The following is a 19,638-nucleotide window of genomic DNA, read 5'->3' as shown; positions in this document are numbered from 1 at the left end:
ACCAGTCAGAGAGCAACAGCTGCGCCTAAAACCCCAACTGTTTGTTGCGTGTGCAGATATTTCCAGACATAGTGCAAAAAATTCCCATTATTTTGCATAAATTAAAATACTTGCCTAATGAGCACTTGTTTGCAATTCTGTAAATTTCTTTGCTTTTCATTAGTGCAAAATAATAAGAAATAAGCATGTGCCTTTTTGACACATTTCATCTTAGGAAGTCAGAGCACTTCACAGAGATTAATTAATCTAACACCCATTTATTTATCAGAAGCCTTTAAATGTTCTCAAGTCATAAATGGTGCTGTACTGTCAGTGCAGCTTGGGTTGGTGATCTTAGCCAGTGCGCCTGGATTAATCTTTCTGTTCCAAACAGGCCACGGCACGTAATTTGTTCTAATGTATGCGTTTCACAAAAATGACATAAATTAATATTATTAATTATTCTAAGTGGCTTTAGTCCTCATAAGTGCAAGAAGCTTCCTTGTAGTTTGTTCTGGTTTTATTTTTTTAATAATGAAATTGCATTAAAGAAATTGAGGGTACAAATTATTTTTCATAATATAAAATACCTTGTGTTTTAACATGTGAGGAAGGAGTCCTGTGAGTTTCTAAAGAGTTACTGTAGAATTAAGCACATCAGACTTTTTCCCAGATTAGTCTCAAAGCAGTGAGGTTAACAGCCTAATCCAATAGTCACTGCTTTTGATGATATCCTTTTATACTGGCTTCAACCAGATCAAGATGGGATCCGATGCAGTATATCCTCTTTTCAGCAAACCAGTTGTTAACATACACTTAAACCTTGTTGCTTAAGAGCACCTCTGAAGAGAGACTGCCCTGAGACTATGCTTAAGGTTTAACATGTGCTCGAGTACTTTGGTGAACTTCAGTACTTTAAAGAATTTAAAACATTTTGACAGGAATCCAGAAATTAGAAGGATTCAGGCAAGTAATTAATTACGTTTGAGAAATGGCGCTCTCCTCTACCAAGCGCAGGTCAAGAAAAAAACCAAAATGGATTCTTTTTTAGAAATGTGATACAAGGGGTAGTAAAATAATGTGTGATGGATAAAGAATAATCTTTAATCTAGATCACAAATTAAAAATCTAGATCACTTTAATCTAGACTCAGTGTCCTGTGACATGGAGGTATTTGGAAAAGGGATGGAGATACCTATGGAAAGCGAGTAAGACTCAAATGAGAAAGCTCAAATTGAAAGTGTTGTTTCAGAAAAATTCCTGTGTAGGCTGCCTCTTAGTCTTGAAGGTTACAGTGCATATAAATATATTGCTGTCTCTCTGTTGGGCTTGGAAATAGCGTTGAGTCCTGCACTTCTGCTCCAGAGCATTGATACTCGGCACCATGCAGAGTGAGGATGAGGCAGGCTCCAGGACAGAGGCTTCCTTGAGGTACTCCAGCTATGCTCTGACAGGCTGGGAGTGTCACAAAATGCAGAATCCCTGGATTCAAAAAGGAGGAAATTTCCCCAGACCCTCTCCTGCAGTTGCATGCCTTACTTCTGGACTGCAGAGCAACGTGCCCCCAGCCCCACAGGGACTGTGTGCCCTTCGCGTAGTGCCCTGCTTCCATCAGCAGTGCATCCTGGCTGATCCAGCCACCCTGGAGCATCCAGCCATCCTGGCTGCACCATCCAGGCTCCATAGCCTGGTCAGAGCACGTCCTTGGGCGGTAGGAGATGTAGGTCTGAAACCTCTAACTGAGGAGGTGTTGAACCCAAAGTGTCTATTTCCTAAGAGAATGAGTTATTTGAAAAACCTACAGGTAAGTGCTTCTTCTTGGGGAGGTTTTGAGACTGTGAGTCCTGGTTAGATCCTGAACGTTAGAGAGATGGGTATTTCCTTCGCACTCAGTGGTTTTTGGTGTATCAGCAATTCCATGTTCAGTGTATGACATTTCTTGATAATCATTTGGGGTGTGTAATGATCCCGTGTAGGCTGTAGGGAGTGCAATTCTGGGCACAAGTGGGCTACTTACAGTTGCCTAAATAATTTTTTAGATCTATTTCTAAGTGCCTGAAGTAACCTTCTTAACATGGCAAGTCAAATTTAACTTCATGTCACAAAAATGGAAAAGTTCAACAAAACTGAGTAAGTGGAAGAAAAAGTAAGAAACCACCTATTGGAGAGTTAAGGGGTATAAAGATAATTCTTTGCTGAAAGAACTGAAACCGTTTTATAAAACTGCTCTGATGTGTCTTTGAAACTCCATTTTGCACAGAGATAGCAATCTTGATTCTCAGCTGGTATAAACTGTCAGGTATACTTTGAAGCCAATTTCCCCCAGCTTCTGATCTGGCCCAGAGATATCATCTACTGCTATCTATACTAGTAGCATCTATGCTGGCATCAGGATGAAATGTACATGTCTGCATACAGCTTTGTGTCTGACAAAGACACAGAACTGTGCTAGCACAGAAGAGAAAAATAGCTAGTACGGAATAAAATTAGTATCGATGGCCGAAAAATTCTGTGTACATGATAATGCACTGGTTACACTTCAGTTTCTTCTGTTCTTATTTATGTATGAGGCGTTTTCTTCAAACTGGCTGATAGTTGTATTAGCTTCGTTTATAGACTTTTTCCAACGCAATACAAGAGCACATTCCCTCCTACTGCAGGCAGATGTTGTAGTAACATACCTAGTGCATTGCTACTGTTTCATGCCGGGAGAATAAAATACATGATGGGCTCAGGGAAGTGGCGATTAAGCGTGATCATTGCGCTGTTTTTTTTGGCATCAAAAAGTGCTGTGCTTTTGCTCCCTTAGAAATCCCAAAATTTGCAAGCAGTCAGTCAGAACGCAAAGGCTGATGTGCACAAATGACCCAGGTTTATTTTGCAACATGTTCTCAACAGTCTTACCGAGCCTCACGGCTCTCAAAGGTTTTGTATGGTGTCTTCCTCTTGTGGAAAGTGTGCACGTGTGTGTGTGTGTGTGTGTGCGCACGCGCACGCGCAGGCATGCGTGCCTGTTCTCCAGGACTTCAGCATGTGGATGTAAGTCCAATGATGCCAGCCTGCAGGAAGGCAGGTCTGGAGATGTGGAGTGCGATGGTACCAGCTGCATGACTTCTGCCTGAGGTGAGAGATTCCAGTAATTTTCCCTGCTGTTGTGGGAAATGTCGTATGTAATTCCAGTTTTGACAGGTTTTGCTGTAATTGGTATTTGGCTACTGGATGCACCTTTTGCTGGAACAAGACGCTGCCCCTCAGGCTGCGATCTGACAGTCTGCGGCAGCGCTGCTGCCTCTGCTTCTGTGCTAACGCCGGCGTCTGCACATGTTTTTAGTTGGATCCAGCACAGGTATCTGTGCTGGATCGATGAATGGCTGTAGAAAGACGTGTGCCGGCATGGTGGTGGGAGGAGAGTCCAGGGGTTGGGAGCAGGTGCCAGGGGAGGAAGGGGTGGCACCTTCTTGAGGTGACTTAGCTGACTCAAACTTGCCCACTGCCTAGCTCTAGTGTAGGCGTGTGTGCTTGCACCACCGCTGCTCTGACACAGGTGTGTGCCCAACCGAGCAGATTTAAATCCCTGCCTAAGGCACAAGACAAAGGAGAATTTAACCTTTTCTTGTGATCATAAGCTGCGAAATATACCGTTGCCGCTGGAATGCTGGAGCTGCCATAGCACTGCCTCCAAGCCCAGGCAAGGTCTTAATGTGCTAAATGCAAAGGTAAAGACTTGCCATTGCTACTGACTTATTGGTCGATTTGCCTACAGTGTACATGGCACCGTATTTTTAACACCTCTGCTGCTATTCAGCACGTGAAGTGTCTTCTGGCATGCATTTTAAAATGGCTTTGTCACCACTGCATTAGCAGGTGGGCAGTTTGAAATAATATTTAAGACCTGTAAGCAGACAAACTCTAAAATTTTAAATTAATTTGCCTTGAATAGATTTGGTCTGAAGATGGGTAGAAATCTGAGCTGTACCAGTCAACCGTAGTTCGGCTTTGGCTCCACTGGTACTTGCAGTCACACTCGTTCTGGCATTAAGCAACCACCGTTCCTGCGCCTGGGATACGAGGGTGAGATGCGTGTAAGTAGTTCCTTAGTGTGATCTGACTCTTTTTAAAAGGAAGGTTATAACTAGGAAAGGATTTTCACTAGGTGCACGGTATTGAAAGTTTGATTCTTAAAATCACCTCTACTTCTGAAAGATTCTGACATCAGAATATGATTTACTGTGCTATTCCTGTCATATCTTATTTCAGGAAGTCCACAGTAGTGCCGTGGAAGGGGGAGAGTATTATTTTATATAGCATGCAGATTTAATTTCGAGATGTATGCTGACAGCCTATGTTACTCCTTCTGTCATAATAAAACAAAGTAATTAAGTTTGGAAAACTTCAAATACTCTTTTTACTTGATCTTTAAGAGCTGCTGAAAATGCTTTTACAGCCAGAAACACACCTTCTTTGCTTGTGCTAAGGTAGTAGAGAGCTACTGGCCTTCCAGCTCTATCCTAGCGTACCAATGGCTACACGGTGGACCTCTTATCTGTTTGTTAATACAAGGTTAGACCCTGAAGTCCATACACACTTTTTCTTTCAGCACAGTTTTCCCTAAAGGCAGAAGATTTTTTCTGAATGGAACTGATTAAACATGTCAGGAATTAGATCTGTATTTGTTTAGTGCCGACAGCGTGTTCAGTACTGTCAAGTATGTAATTGTTTCTATCTCAGGCATTTAAAATGCTTTATATACTCTAGTGTCTATAGACTAAGTCAAATAACTCCACGTATTTTGATGAAATACTCTTTCAGATTTTCTGTAGGGCCATAGTGACAACCATAATTTCAGGATGGGATTTCAAAACCTTTGTGAACAAGTGATGGGGTTTTTTTCTTTTCTTTTCTTTTCTTTTCTTTTCTTTTCTTTTCTTTTCTTTTCTTTTCTTTTCTTTTCTTTTCTTTTCTTTTCTTTTCTTTTCTTTTCTTTTCTTTTCTTTTCTTTTCTTTTCTTTTCTTTTCTTTTCTTTTCTTTTCTTTTCTTTTCTTCTCTTTTTTCTGATCCTACAAAGAAACCCTGTGTGGGATTTCCTTTCTCCAACTGCAAAATTAAGTTATTGTAAAGGCAAGGAAATACAAGCTGAAATTCAGGACCTACTGAATAGCAAAAAACTTTCTATGGAAATGGAGCTCAGAACTTAAGTTATAAACCTATAGGTTGACGTCATATGAAATTCGCTTATCAAAGAATATCGGGCAGGTTGACAGGATGTGCCATCCTGCCTGGTCCCCCTCCCCTTTCCATTAGTGATCCCTGTCTCAGTGCTTCATCCCCCCAAGCTCTGCCTTTCAGGGGACAGAGCTGGGAGGCTAGAAGGGCAGAGGCAGTGAAGAGCTGAGCCCTTCAGCCTCCGGATGCAGGAACGACAGAGGTAGATCCACTGAGTCGGCCCTGCTTTGGGCAGGAGACTGGACAAGATGACCTCCACAGGCCACTTCCAACCTAGGCTGGTTTTGACTTTGTGTTTTTATGAAAAAAAACTACTTTGCAGTGTGATTCATTTGAAAAGCATGAGCAGTTTTTTGTGTAGTATCTATTTATGGTTATTGGATATTCTCAACCTTTAAAAGGAATTTCAGAGCATTTCTACTGCTCAGTTCTTCAGCCTAGGATTAATGGCAAATATTTCTATTTTGGCTTTGCCTCTGAAAATCTTCTTATTGTATTGATATATGGAAATCGGGTCCTGATGTCTGAATAAAATAGAGTATGTGTGTCCTTGAGCAACACCACAGTGCTCCTAAGTCACCTGTGCCGTTTTAGAGCCATTTTTTCTGTCACAGTAGTAGCAGCATATATGTGGCCAATAAAGATATGTTGAGGTGCTGCAATTTATTTATTAATTGTTCCAAGCAACCACCAAGACTAACATTAAAGAGGTGATCCCCCTCTACCAGACATATAGCAAGTACCTGGTAATAAACATAGAGAGGTAACAAGTGTATGACAAATAATCAAAGAAATGAAATTGTTTGCAAGGTAAATGTATATTTAATGAGTCAAATCTGGTCCAGAAACAAATATAATGGTTTCAGTTTGCCCTTTGAATTGTAGTTTAATAACAGAGACAAAAATGGCTGAGCAGGGCAAGAAACCTACCAGTCAAATTGTGATATCTTTACTTTCAAAAAGCACTTTGTTTCACAAACAGTTCTATTAATTTGGTGTAACAGATAGGAGAGTATCACAGTTAAGTCACGCAGCCTTGAGGTTGTAAGTGAAGACCTGAGGCAAGGTTAGCTTTAGTATCACAATTTTTTCAATTGATAAGTCGGAAATAAACACTGTCTCCTCTGAACAGAAACACTGAGGAGAGCAGGATGTTAAGTTTTATTGTGTTTCCTGTTTTTCAGTCAGCTCAGTATTACTTTTAAAAACTTGCAGAGTCTTCTGCAGGCTTTGTGAGAACAGAAACAGTCACAGACAGCTATTCTTTTGCTTGCTGAAAATTAGTATCAAGCACTTCTACAATACAGTCTAGACAGGAAATTGCCTTGTCCTTCAGCAGAAAATTGATTAGGTAATTCATTACATCAGTCATCTAAGACACTCCATCCTTTGAAAATTTGTTTTCTGTGGCTCTGATAAAGGTAAGATCTATAGGTCTTTTCTTCTAAGTAGTTGAGTCATCTTGTACCTTAGGCTGGACATTTCACACGATTTTTCTTAGGACAGCAATTCTTCTCTGTGGCTAAGCCAATTGAAGAAAAACATTAAACTTACCTGATGCTTATCTGTAGGGTGCTCAGGATACAGGACAGAATAAGCCTCCTGTAAAGAACTTTTGGTACTTCTGTTCCTCTTCAGCTCGCAAACAATGGCTTTTGTTCGTGTCTGAAATGTTTCCACTCCCCCAAGAGTACACTCTCAGTAGAACCTGAATCTCCCCGAATTATTTTCTTTTCATTGCTGTCTATCGATTTTCATTTAAGTGTGCAGATCACAGCATATATTTTAACTCTGTAGATCAGCTCAGAAAAATTCGTGCTTACATGATGCATTCTTCTTCTGATGCATTAGTGTTTGCATGTTAATCACAATTAAACGACTTTTAGCATTTGCAGTCAGCATGTGACATAGGTGAACCTAAAAATGTGCCCCACGGATTCCAGTCAATAGAAAAAAATAAATCAGAGAGTAAAGAAATGCAGCAATTTATACCAAATTATGACCAGGAAGAATTCAGAGGGCAGGAAAGCATGAACAGAACAATAAATGAGCTGAATGTGAGTATATGACATGGCTAAAAGGAAAGCAATTAGTCAGTCTTTAAAAAGTAGTGAAGAAAAGAAAGACAATAAAAGAAACAGTTAAAAAAATTAAAATACATTAACAATGATTCATCAAAGGGTTTTGTCCTTTTTTCCGCCTAAATATGTAGGTTTACAATCTTGATTTGGACAGAAAGTGATTCTAAAAAATGCTGAAAAAGGTAAGAAAGTATCCGTCAAAAACTGAAGTGAAGTCCAAGCAAGCAAAAGAGAAGAGAATGTGAAAGGTGGGAAATAAAGCACATCATTGACACAAATCACAGGCTGACAATAAATGTTTTAGGGACTATTTGCTGAACACATATAATCTAACAGCAGACTCTTCCTCAAAGCCATTGGGAGTGGAGAGCCTCCCCTGGAGTCATTAAGGCCAATTGACATATCAATAAGAGGATAAATTACATCAGAAAAAACAAAGGGATGCTTGCATGTTTCCTCAGCCTGGAAGATGTTAGATATTCATGCTCCAGAAGTCGTCTGTACAAGAACGTATCAGAAGATCTGTTTTAAACTGAAATGTCTGTGGAGGAGGTTATAGAACAAATTGACAAAATGAACAGTAGCAAACTGCCAGGACCATATGGTATTTACCCAGGAGATCTAAAGGAAATTGAGGATGAAATAGCTGAACTACTATCTTCCTGAAAACTGCCTCTATAGTAAAGATATGGAAGGCAGCGACCATGACACTAACTTTTTACAAGTGTCTCAATTAGGGATTCTGGGATTACAGGCCAGTGATTTTGATTTCTGGAAAGTACCACACAATGTGGAACAAATAATCCTAATTTACACACAGGGTGATACGCTCTGTACTAGCTGCTACTACTCAGGAAAAAAAGCCCTTGGAAATGTAACACATGATTTCGTGAAAAAGTCAGTTTCATGTTCAGTAAAAGTCAAAGAAGCAACTATAAAGTAAGAAAGAATTTTTAGGTATTACACTTGTTCTTCAGCATATGACCCCCTTTGCAAAATGCATGCCAAAAATCTTTCTTTTTTTTTTTTTCCCCCCGATTTGTTCTGATAAGCATATTACCTCTATTTCCAAGCCGCTTGCTTTGATATGTCCTTGGGCCACCACAGAAAGAACAATGCTACCAATAAAAGAGCAGGAAATTATTACTGCAGGAATCGAGAACAAAACAGCATGTCAAGCTATGTCCCCTTTCAAATATTATGTTACATTTCTGGTCTTCCCTCCTCTGTCTCATCCCCAGAAGGGACAGGGCAGAAGTAGAAAAGGTTCAAGGAAGGACAATAACAGTGATCAAAGAGATGAAACGGCTTCCATAAGAGGAATAGCTAAATTGTTTAGGACTATTCAGCCAGGGAGAGACAACTTAATTTTGTACAGCTATCATGGCCTGGAAAAGGTGAATGGTCAATGATTTTTTTTTTCCTATAAAAGCTACTGAGAGCTCAAATTATATTTTTGAGGGGTAGGTTGAAAATGAATAAAATTAGTTAGAATGCGGAGCTTTTTCCCACAGGATACTTCAATATTAAAAGCGTACAGCTGTTCAGAAAGCTAATTAATGGAGGAAAAATCCACGAAATACTACAAGCATAAAGACAATACCTCTAATTTTGGAAGTATTGTGGGGAAGTACTGGTATAGTCTGGCTTGGTTTTCACACTTTTGCCAAGATATCTGGTATTTGCCACTGTTGAAGAGCTATTACACTTTTGGATGGACCTTTGTAAGCTATACTCATAGTCCCTCATTTGCATATGAGGATACTCCATACAAGGTTATAAGGGATATCACAGTTGATTTCTGAAGTCTCTTATGCCCTGGTGTGTGGGCAGACTCTCAGTCAGAATCTACCTTCTGTTTCTCTTAGGCATAGATGTGGCTAGATTTTAGGTATGAAGGGAATGGCATGGATTCTACTAATATTTGGCCTCTCAAAACGCAAACTTGAGTAAATGAAAAATAAAAAAAGTGTTGGTCTGAAATAATAATTTACTGTTTTGTATTTATTGCACCCAATATTGTGCCTCTGAGAAGCGGGTGAAATTCTGTGTAATCATCTTGAAGAGAAAATAAAGCAAAAAGAAAATATTCCAAAATGCCCATAGAGAAAATCTGTGCCCAGGAATGATTCGAGTGAGGGGGAGGGGACAAATTAAAAGAAGTAAAAAATTTAAAATCTTTCCTGTAGCTGGATTTTTTTTTCAACATACAACAAAATTAGGTCTCCTTTAAGGCTTAGTTTCTGTAGACATTACAGAGTTATGAATTCTATCAGAAAAGGGATTTATCAGTGCAACTCTGTTGCCAAATTGGATCTGAAATTTTACATTAGAAACAGATCCTCATGTGTCTTAAGTGTTCCCATGTTCCATACAGAGTTTCTGATGAGGGTCATAGGAATAAAACGCTCCTTCAGTTTGTACTTTGCTGATGAGTATTTGACTTTCATGACGACCCTTGCTTTCTAAGGCTGGAAATGAATGCCAACTATTACCTTCTGCTTGTTGCTTGAGACCATACAGGAATTAATTGCACTCTTTTTGGGTTTTAGAATCAACTTTCAAACAAACAGACAAAAAACCTAGCATGACTGGAAACTTCACTAGCAGCCCCCAATCACTTTCAATCAAATAATTGGAGCCTGATCTCACTTTTTCTCCTTGAAGACAATCCAACTAAAAAAAAGTTGCATAGACCAGTAGGTAGGGACCTATGCATACAATTTAAAAATATGCCATTATAGGAAGAGTTAGTAGAATATCTGGCAAGAAATCAGACAAGATTTCTTTCTGCAACCTTGGGCAAATCACTTACTTAACTGTTCCTCTCTTTTTCTTTTACTTTTTTGCCAGCTTTGTATTTATGCCAGCAGACGTATATTGCCAGCAATGTAACTCTTCTGCACTTCAAAAGTGCCTGATAACTATCAGGATGCATCGACTGTAAATTAATGCAATAATCAATATGGGTCTGGCTGGACCTCACAGATCCAGAGGGATTTTACCTAGCCATGAGACATTAGCCAGTTACAACTTCCTAGCCCACTGTAAAATCAAAATCGGAAAGTTTTGAATCTTTCATTGTGGTTTGGGCACAATCGGTGGCAATACTCATCAGTGTGGTAATGGGGAGGAAATTTTCATTTCTGTTTGCTGGACTTCACATTTTTTGAGTCTCAAAGGTGATAAGCAGGTAGCCCTTGCTTCTAGGACTGTGTTAGATCCTTCCAGGTGGCCGAGAGATTTTCTGGATTCAATCAAGTTTCTGAAGAGTCTCCTCAGCTGAATATATTTGTTCTCTCTAACCACGACCCCCATTCCGCAAACTTACTAGAGAAAAGGCAAACAATAAAACTCTCAGCTCCCCTTTGCTGAGAAAAAAGCACCTCTGTGAAGCAAGGGGTGAAACTAGCAAAGAGAAATTCAGTTCACGTTTTTTTTCTGCCAACTAATGTCTGTGTAACCCAAGCGGGATTAATTTGACAGCGATGTTAGTTTGACTCATTTCATGACAACTGGTTTTTCAAGTTGCTTTTAAAAGATGAAAAATTCTATGAAAGGTGCACAGCTCTGGCAACAAGCTAATAGGGAACAGCCTGCTACAGCCCAAAGTATATGAGCCCTCACTTGCCAATCTAACAGTCGTTCCCTGTTGGTATGATTGGATTATTTCATTGGATTATTTCCCAGATGGGCATTAATGTGTTTGTAGGGCACATTCAGTTAAAGGGTCAATGTTTATTAAAGCTGCAGATATTGCATTTGCTCCGAGCATGTAATTAAAACAGCAGATTGCTCTCTGTTTTGCCTTTCATACAGTAGGCTGTATCATAAAACAGCTCTGGATGATTTTGCCACCTGTTTTTGTCAAGAGCTTTAGAGTAGAATATATTATAGGCTTCTTGTATGAAATGAAATAGTATTTTTCCATAAAGCTAAGGTTTTCAAAGATTATGATTTATACTGTAGGCAGGGAAATTCCATATTCTCCCAGAGACCTCTGCCTTGTTTTATGGATTTGTTGTACCTTTCTCCCTCCAGAGCTCCCTGCTTCTGCTCTTTAATTTGGAGGGGAAATCTTAAGTGAAATAAACATGATTTAGGTCTATAATTTCTAAATAGATGATATTGTACATAGCCATTCTTGCATAAAAGCAGGATTCTGATCATATTGTGATTCAATCATACTTTTTAATGTGACCAATATTAGTGACATTCATTGTCTTACAACTGCCCCTCCTTAAAATATCAGTAGTGTCTATTTTCAGGAAGATAAAAAATTACCGTTTCTTACCTATCCTGTCTTATCCAATTCCATTCTGCACTTTATGTTATATATTCTAAGATTGTTTCAGTTCAATGGTGAATGAAATTATGGCTCTTATATATAATATATTATGAATTATGTATTATAAATTAACCATTGAGATCAAGCAATCTTTTATTAGTAGTTTTAATAACTTTAAGCAGTAAAATGCAGTAGTCCCGGGTATTAAAATGCTATATTCACTGCTCCAATACACCATTTCTACCATACAAAGTCAATATTCAAAGGTTTTTCTTCCCTTGTTCTATCTGAAGAAGAAAGTCTGAGCGCCACGTCCCCAGGTTCAGCCAAAAAGAGATCTGCAGACCTGAAAAATGAAGGCAGAAAGACTCCTTGGTTTTCAAAGGAGCCTTTTCACCAGATGTCATTAAGAGCCTCGATCTCCTCTAAGAGCCTCTTCCAATTGTACTGGCTTAGCACTATTCCAGAAGCTTACCATGTCCAATCACCCTAAAAGAATCCTAATCAGGCCTTAGGCTAAAATGCTGCATTGACAGAAAAGCTGGGCAGTAAGTAACATGTTGTATTTGCTTCAGCTGATGGCCTTGTCAAATAACTGCATTTCCAACTTAAAATAGATGAAATGTCATTGAAAATCAAGGTCAGTCTTTTGCTCCCAGGTAGGGAAACACACGATGCCTGCAAGTAAGCCTAACATTGCAGCCTTGATTCATAATCACGGGTCTGTATCTGCAAGGTGAGCCTGGGTGGACAACATTAAGGGACGATGCTTTGCATTAAACATTTGTCCTTTGGAGATGCTCATATCCTAGGAGTATAGGACTTCTTCAGGACTTCTGATCCAGCCCTTCCCTCTCCGAGATCTGTGGCTCTCAAAACTGCAGTTTGCCCCCTCTTGTCCTGTTTGGTGCTGCTCCAGGTGATGCTCTGAAAACAGCATGCTTTACTCCTGACTCCATTAATGCATTAGACAGGGGCCTGGAGCTCTCTGTATGGCTGTGTTATGGCAAGATTGATAATCAGACTTCTAAGATATTGCTGGTTTTTTTCTTTCATTTAGGTAACTAACAGAGCTTGAGGGCATAAGAAAGCACGATGTTTAACTGATTTGAACTGGTATTTGAGGCCCTGATCCTCTCACATGTTTCATGCACACAGTCACTGTGAAATGTAAATTATCAAGCTCAGGCTGGGTTTATCTGCAAAAACTAAAGCAGATATATTGTATTTGATGGTAACTTGTCTTGTCCTGCATGACTTCTGCTCTTAAAGGATGAAGGTTGGGTCCGAAATAGCAAGGTGTATGATTGATATGATTAGGAAGACAATGGGAGCATTCACTTCTATTTTTTGATTACAATGACCACCTGTGGTAACCAGCCTATGAGTTTAGTTACCTGTTTGCAGATTATCATGTAAAAGCAGCACATTAAACCAGCATCACTGAACTAGGGGAGAAGGCCGTCAGCTTATGTTTCCCTTGCCCTGGCTGCTATACCAGGTTAAGAGCAGCCTGTGGAGGTTCGGGGAAGTTGTTTCTTTCCTGAAAGATGCTGAAAACACACAGGGGTGAGTGGCTTGTGAAGTGCAAGTGAGAGAGGTGGGGACTCAACAGCACAAGCAGAGAATTAGGTGACATCCAAAAAGAACAGAGAGCAGAGACCTCACTGGGCCTTCACTGTGAGGGAAAGGAGCAAGCGGAGCCAGGGGAATTTTGTTGTAACCCAGGAAATCTTTGACTTGCAGGACTGAGGGTGAGACTGAAGGAAGGGGTCTGCCCAATAATGACGTCTGGGGCAGAGGAGAAATTTCTTTATAAATCTTTTGTTTCTGATCTACTTCACTATGTTTGTTTAAGTTCCTGTGCTCCAGTAAGACAGCTTTTGGAAATCAGTGCTCCAGGAGTTCTGGGAACAGTCACAAAAAGGTTGACCTACCTTTTATTGGGTTGATTTAGGTTGACCCACCTTAAAATTTGACCCAGTTCAGATTCCCATCACACCATCCTTAATAAAACTTTCTCCTGAAGTGTAATTAGCAAGTGTGTACGAATGAGATTAGTGTTGTCTAATAGAACTGATAACTTAATGCCCGCTCTGTGTTCCCATCTGATGCCTCAGCTGGCAAGACATTCCTCTCTGTAGCCATCACTCCTAGGATTAGTTACCAGCTGATTAAATCTCAGGAAAGCCCTTGTATCCTATGGATTGGGTGCTAGCCATGCTCCCTGCAAGCAGGTGTGGGAGCAGATATTTTCTGCTGATGGGGGTTATGCCTTTACAACCGTGCAGATTGTTGTGAGTGGTAGCACCAGAGATGCAAGCCACAGATGGCAACAAGGGGATGCAGCTGTCTCCGTGAGGCTTAGTATCCCTGAAGCAGCTGCACTGGGAATTTGGTAGATGTACCATGGCTTATGTGTGCTGAGTGCTCTCCTTTAATCCTTCTGCCTTCACCTTATCTTTGGTCATTACATTATTATTACAAATTATGAGCATTGCTAAAGCCCCAACAACCTGTTGACATAGCCCCTAGGTCCTGTGTTCTCTGGGTTCCTGGCCTAAGGTAGATTACACTCAGCCTTAAATCAGTTATGCCTTTTCTTGTCTTTTTTGTTTTGCTTTTGCTTTACTTTCCACTTTGAGTAGGAAATTTGAGTATGGGTGTCAAGATCCTTGTGTAGGAAGGGTAAATAGGATTTTAAATGGTAGCTCATGATACAAGAACATGATGCAAGGCTTAATGATTGAACTCAGTCCCTTTTGGATCTGTCACCGAAGCCAGAAGACAAAGGTAAAAGATAACCTTGATGGAATGCTTAAATTTCAGCTACCATTTAAATTATGTTTCATTTTGCACAAAGTGAAATTAAGATTACCCTTATACTTTTCAATTGCTTTTCCACTGCACTGAGCATTTCTTTTTCCTTCCTCTGCTTTGTTTCTCCAGTTACTTCCAAATTTGTTCCTCGAGACCTTTATCCCACCTTTCCCACCACTTTTATTTATTTGATTACCTATTAACAAATCCTTTATCGCTTATCATTGTCTGTGTCATCATTAGTGCTTTAGCATTAGCACAGAAAGTGTACAGGAAAACTTCTCTTGATGTTGGAGCAAATCTTTTCCTCTAAGGCATCCATGCGGAGTTTGGATTAGTACTCACGTTACATCCAAAGGCAGCCTGATGTCCTGCTGGTGTATTACACACCCTCTGGAGGGAACCGGATCTTGCTCCAGCACATTCCTGATTTGGGGGGGAACTGACAGGCTAATTAGGTCCCTACTACCGTGTGAAGGAGCTCACAGGGATACTATAATTTGTATCCTGGTAGAAACTGGCCTTTCAAGTGTTGTGTACTTGAGGAGCAACAGAGGTACAGTACAGAGCCATCTCAGTCTTATCTTTTCCTAACTCCTGCCTGACTGGAGTTTGGTAGCAGGCACCTAAGTCTATCTACCATTTCCAGACTGGGAATTCTGCAGGTATATTAGCTTTGATTCTGGCCTGAGGTGCAAAAGGTCCTCTGTGGTCGTCCTTGTAAGAGGATTATTCCCATTTTAAGATCTTCTTGCACTGGCTTTGGGGCTGCAAGGCAATAACAGCTTAGGAACTGTGCATATCTCTCAATCAATGCTGTAGGTGAGGTCAGGAAGACGAATACATAAGGATGCACAGAGAAACAGAATTTGCTTATCATATTATTGATTTATCATTTTTTGCAAATTCCTTTGGGAAAACATGACACATAGAGATATTTCCAGAGAAATGAGAAGGATTTTATTTTAAACGTTTGGAATTCATGAGAGGTTTGGGGAAGTGAAAGAAGTGAAAACTGCTCCCGCACAGAATATGTGGAGTTGCATCAACTAGAGAAGCTTGAATTACTGCTTGTGCAAAACTGTAGAAAATGTTTCCAGGCAATGTTGTTCTTACATCAGATGATTTCCCCTGCTTTGCCTTCCCCTTCTCTCCTTCTGAGCTTTTTCCTTTCTACGATCTTTCTTTTCCTTTTTACTTGCTCTTGACTTCTCACTGTTTGCTGGTTCTCAGTTTTCCTCTTCCAGTCCCTCACCACACTTTTTCCGCTCCTCTGTCCTTTTGCCTTTTTTGTTGCATTTGCTCCATCTTTAATTTCTCTGCCATGTGCCAAGCGATACTTGCTGCTTACCTCTATATATAATTATTTAGCTTCTTCTTTTCCCTGAGTCTCTTTATATTTCTATTTTAAAAGACAAAAAAGCTATATGGGAAAGGCAGCTTTTAGTTCAATATTTATGCTGCAAAATGAGCTGCTTGCTGTGTTATATACCCTCATGTTATCCTGGCACAAACTGGCAGAGGATGAAGGAGAAAAAAAAAAAAAAGGAAAAGAAGTGTTGACTGTCAGGATCACCGTAAAGGCACGGAATAATGAAGAGTATTAACCTAAAGCTTCCTTGGGATTCTCTTCTGGGTTAATCTATGCTCTGAGTATTGGTTTTGCAACTGTAAAATGAGGATTTTGGAATTTCCCTCCCTCAAAGAGGCAGCGTGAAGACAAATATATTAGAAGTTTGAAGGGTGACCACACGAAAAAAGGTAATGACACCACATCAGAATGAAAAACAGTTAACTTCAAAGTGGCAAAAGCTTCACAAATACTTAAGCAGTGGACAAAAATACTTAAGTGGTTTTGAAACTGCGTATTTTCAAATTCATTGCCAGCTACTACAGAACACAATAAATTTTCCAACATTTTATTTCCCATATGAGCGTTTGGGTCAACTAAATCTCAGCATACTATCAAAATATCTTTTGAGATACTTTTCCTTTCCTACTCAATTTTGGCAGATAAATATTTTCTAAGACCAATATATTATCCGGATAATTAATAATAATGCAGAAGAACTGGATAAACGATTTCCAGAAATCAGCTATCAGTTTTGAAAAGAAATACTAAAAATTGAAGCTTGATTTAATGAAGCATTTGCACGACATCTCATTTGTTCCATTTTTGTACAACCACATTTTCAGTATAACCAGTTAATGCAAAGTTAATTTTGTACGGGTAGTTCAGAATTCACTTCACAAAATGAAAATGAAGTGAATAATCAAGGATGAAGAGTTAATGAAATAGTGTTAGCCTCAAGAACTTCTTTCAATAGCTCTTCTGACATCTTTCTAACATTTCAGTAGCATCGACAGGGAAAACATTATCTCACTGCTGGAAAAAGAGAAAAGACGTGATAACGTGGAAAAGAACCTCCAGTTATGAAGTAAAGTGATGACCAAGCTTTGGTGTAAAAGTAAGTGAAGCATTGTGAATGGACTATAGAAGTTAGAGCCTTGATCAACTGAAGTCAGTGATTATACTCCCACTGAGTCAGCAGGAGCGAGGTTTTCACCCTAACCTCAGATTCAAGCTTTTGAAAGATTTCATAAACAAACGCCTGAAGTTCCTCAGTTTATCTGCAAGAGATACCCTGGTTGAGCTTTTATTTTCATTTTAGAGTAATCTGATTGATTTAAAACTGCATAATTACTGTCAGAACTAGGAATTCAGGGTTTGGTGTTGACACTGCAATCTCTGTAAAAGGGGAGAAACATGGGCAATGCCTGTGACAGTCTTGCTGAAAGGAAACAGGTTCCTTTACTCATACTTCTCCCGGCACAACAAATGAAGCAAGACTGTTTGAAAATGTTTTATTTCAGCTCATAATTCGTTCCTTAGCACTTTCTTCTTGTTCACTGCTGTTGGTTGTTTGCTTTCAGAATTAATTTTGATAAAGCACCATCATACTACAATGAATAATCCAGGAGTGGCCAAAATAATACGCTAATATTTAGTCAGTCTTTTACTTTTCTAGCTTCAGTGATTCTAATGATTGGTAGTACAAATTTAGTGACAAAAATTCCCGATAGTCTTTATACAGATAAATACAGTGCCTCCTGGTTCATAATTGATAGTAATACCACCTTTCTAGATTCTTTGAACATATTCTATAGATGGTATTTTAATGTCTGGCTAATATAGAGAGTTGCAAATATTTTATGTACTTTGTTAATTGAATTTTGCCACTGGAAAGTATTCAGAAAGAAATCTATATCTAAAAATACACAAAATTGTGTGTTTTAGGAAATGAAATACAGTGAGTTAGCCTTATATCATGAATATGTATTTTTGTCTTTATTGTGTGCTGAGCATCACATTCAGGCTTGAATATTATAAGGTGTGTATGTGTATCTCTGCCTTTCTGAGTTGGAAGGTTCATTTAATCTTGACCCCAGAAGACAGTTTCTCATGAAGATGTCTGGCCATGGCTTTAACGGGAAGCTCATACAGCTTTTTTATCCCACAACAATGGCACACTTCAAAATTGCCAAATGCTGGCCACAAAAAAGGAGTCTTGAACTATGTTTTTTCTCTTATTCTAGTGGCCTCTGCTAAGTGACTTCTCGAGGCCTTGCACTTGGATGACTTTCCTTTCACTTTTGTGCATTTACAGTTGTATTTACTTGTTAATCATAGTCCTTACTGTTCCCCGATGTTAACTGAGATTATGAAAATGATTAAATAAGGACAATAAGAGTACATGTCTTATAAAACATGTATCATCGCCCCCTGTAGGAAAGAGCTTGTGTAAGTGAGAGAGCATGACAGGGGGAGGAGGGAATGACCATCTTTGACTTGAAAGGAAAAGGCATTGGCTTCTTGAAAAGGCTGAGAGGAGAAAAGTCCAACTAAAGCCAGTTTTAAACTACGATGATGAGCCAGGGAATTCCTAAAACTGCCGTACAAATAAAGTGCTTATCCAGTTTCCAAGGTTTCCTCAACAGTAAATGCACTGAGGCAATTCCAAGAATTTCTGAAGAGTTAGAGACAAAACACATTAAATACAAGTAGGAGACAGGAAAAAATGGTGAATTATTTGTTGAGAGTTTTTAAGTAAAGTAGCTGAACGAATTTTTCCAAGTGTCTTTGGACAGCCTCCCTCTGTCCTCAGAGATTTCTATAGGATAAATAGAACAAATACTGTTCCTGCATGTTTGTTTATCTGTGAAACTTCTCCACGCAAGAAGCAATGATACCCTTTCATTGACATCATCCAAGTAATAATATCCTTCTGACTGTGTCATAGGGGTAATAACAAGCTTTCAAGTACTTCAATGAGTAATGTATTTTTGACATTCTACATAAAAATGAAAAGACTCCTTAAAAATACCTACCTCATATTTGTTCCAGCACAAATCTCAGTATCAATAAATTAAACTGTTGTGGATTCGAGTGCAGAATTTGACCCTTCGTACCAAGGAAGTAATTCAAATTTGAAGAGACTAGTTATTTCCTCAGTTTTCTTAGAAATTTTGTAATTACAAAATTAATTTGTTTTAATAAACCTTTCATCACTATTCCACACAGCAAGCATACACTTGGAAACAAAGAAAGGAACAGGGTGACATACAAGGCTCACCCGAACTCCTCTCAAGTTTAATTGCATGTTATTTATCATTCAGCAAATTAGCCTTGAGAGGTCACTGTTGCTCACGCAGGACAGAAGCATTAAAGCTATGATACTACATAGAAAAATGGTTTATTTAAGCAATTACTACTAGGCTTTTTATTCTATAATCCAGTCTTATGTTGACATGCAAAGACTTTTTCATATGATGCAGTAGGAAGTTGTGTGAAATTGTTCGTAATGAAAATGTAAACTTTATTCTGTCAAATAATTACTTTAATTACTTAATATAACATAGATTTAGTACAATAAGATGATATGTATTCATTAGAGTACTCTGATTAGATTGCTTCTTGTCATAATGTTTTATCACTAATGTAAAATACATTGCAATGTTGATCTTTTTATTAAGCCAATATCTTTTAAAGCTAAAGATCTAGCAAGTCGTACAGGAAGTTAACTGCGTGTCTGTTTATTGAACTTGATTTACGTCATTGAGCTTTTAGTATCATCAGATAAAATACAAAGATCAAAGAATTTTTCTGCCTAAGAGGGAGAGTGAACTGCATATTAACTTTTTCATGCTACGAGTGAGAATTCTCGTAACCCAACCAATAGAATAAC

This window comes from Rissa tridactyla, chromosome 3 (assembly GCF_028500815.1).
Source record: "Rissa tridactyla isolate bRisTri1 chromosome 3, bRisTri1.patW.cur.20221130, whole genome shotgun sequence".
Taxonomy (NCBI): Eukaryota; Metazoa; Chordata; class Aves; order Charadriiformes; family Laridae; genus Rissa; species Rissa tridactyla.
The sequence above is the reverse complement of the archived record's forward strand: the minus strand, read 5'-3'. Positions refer to the sequence as shown.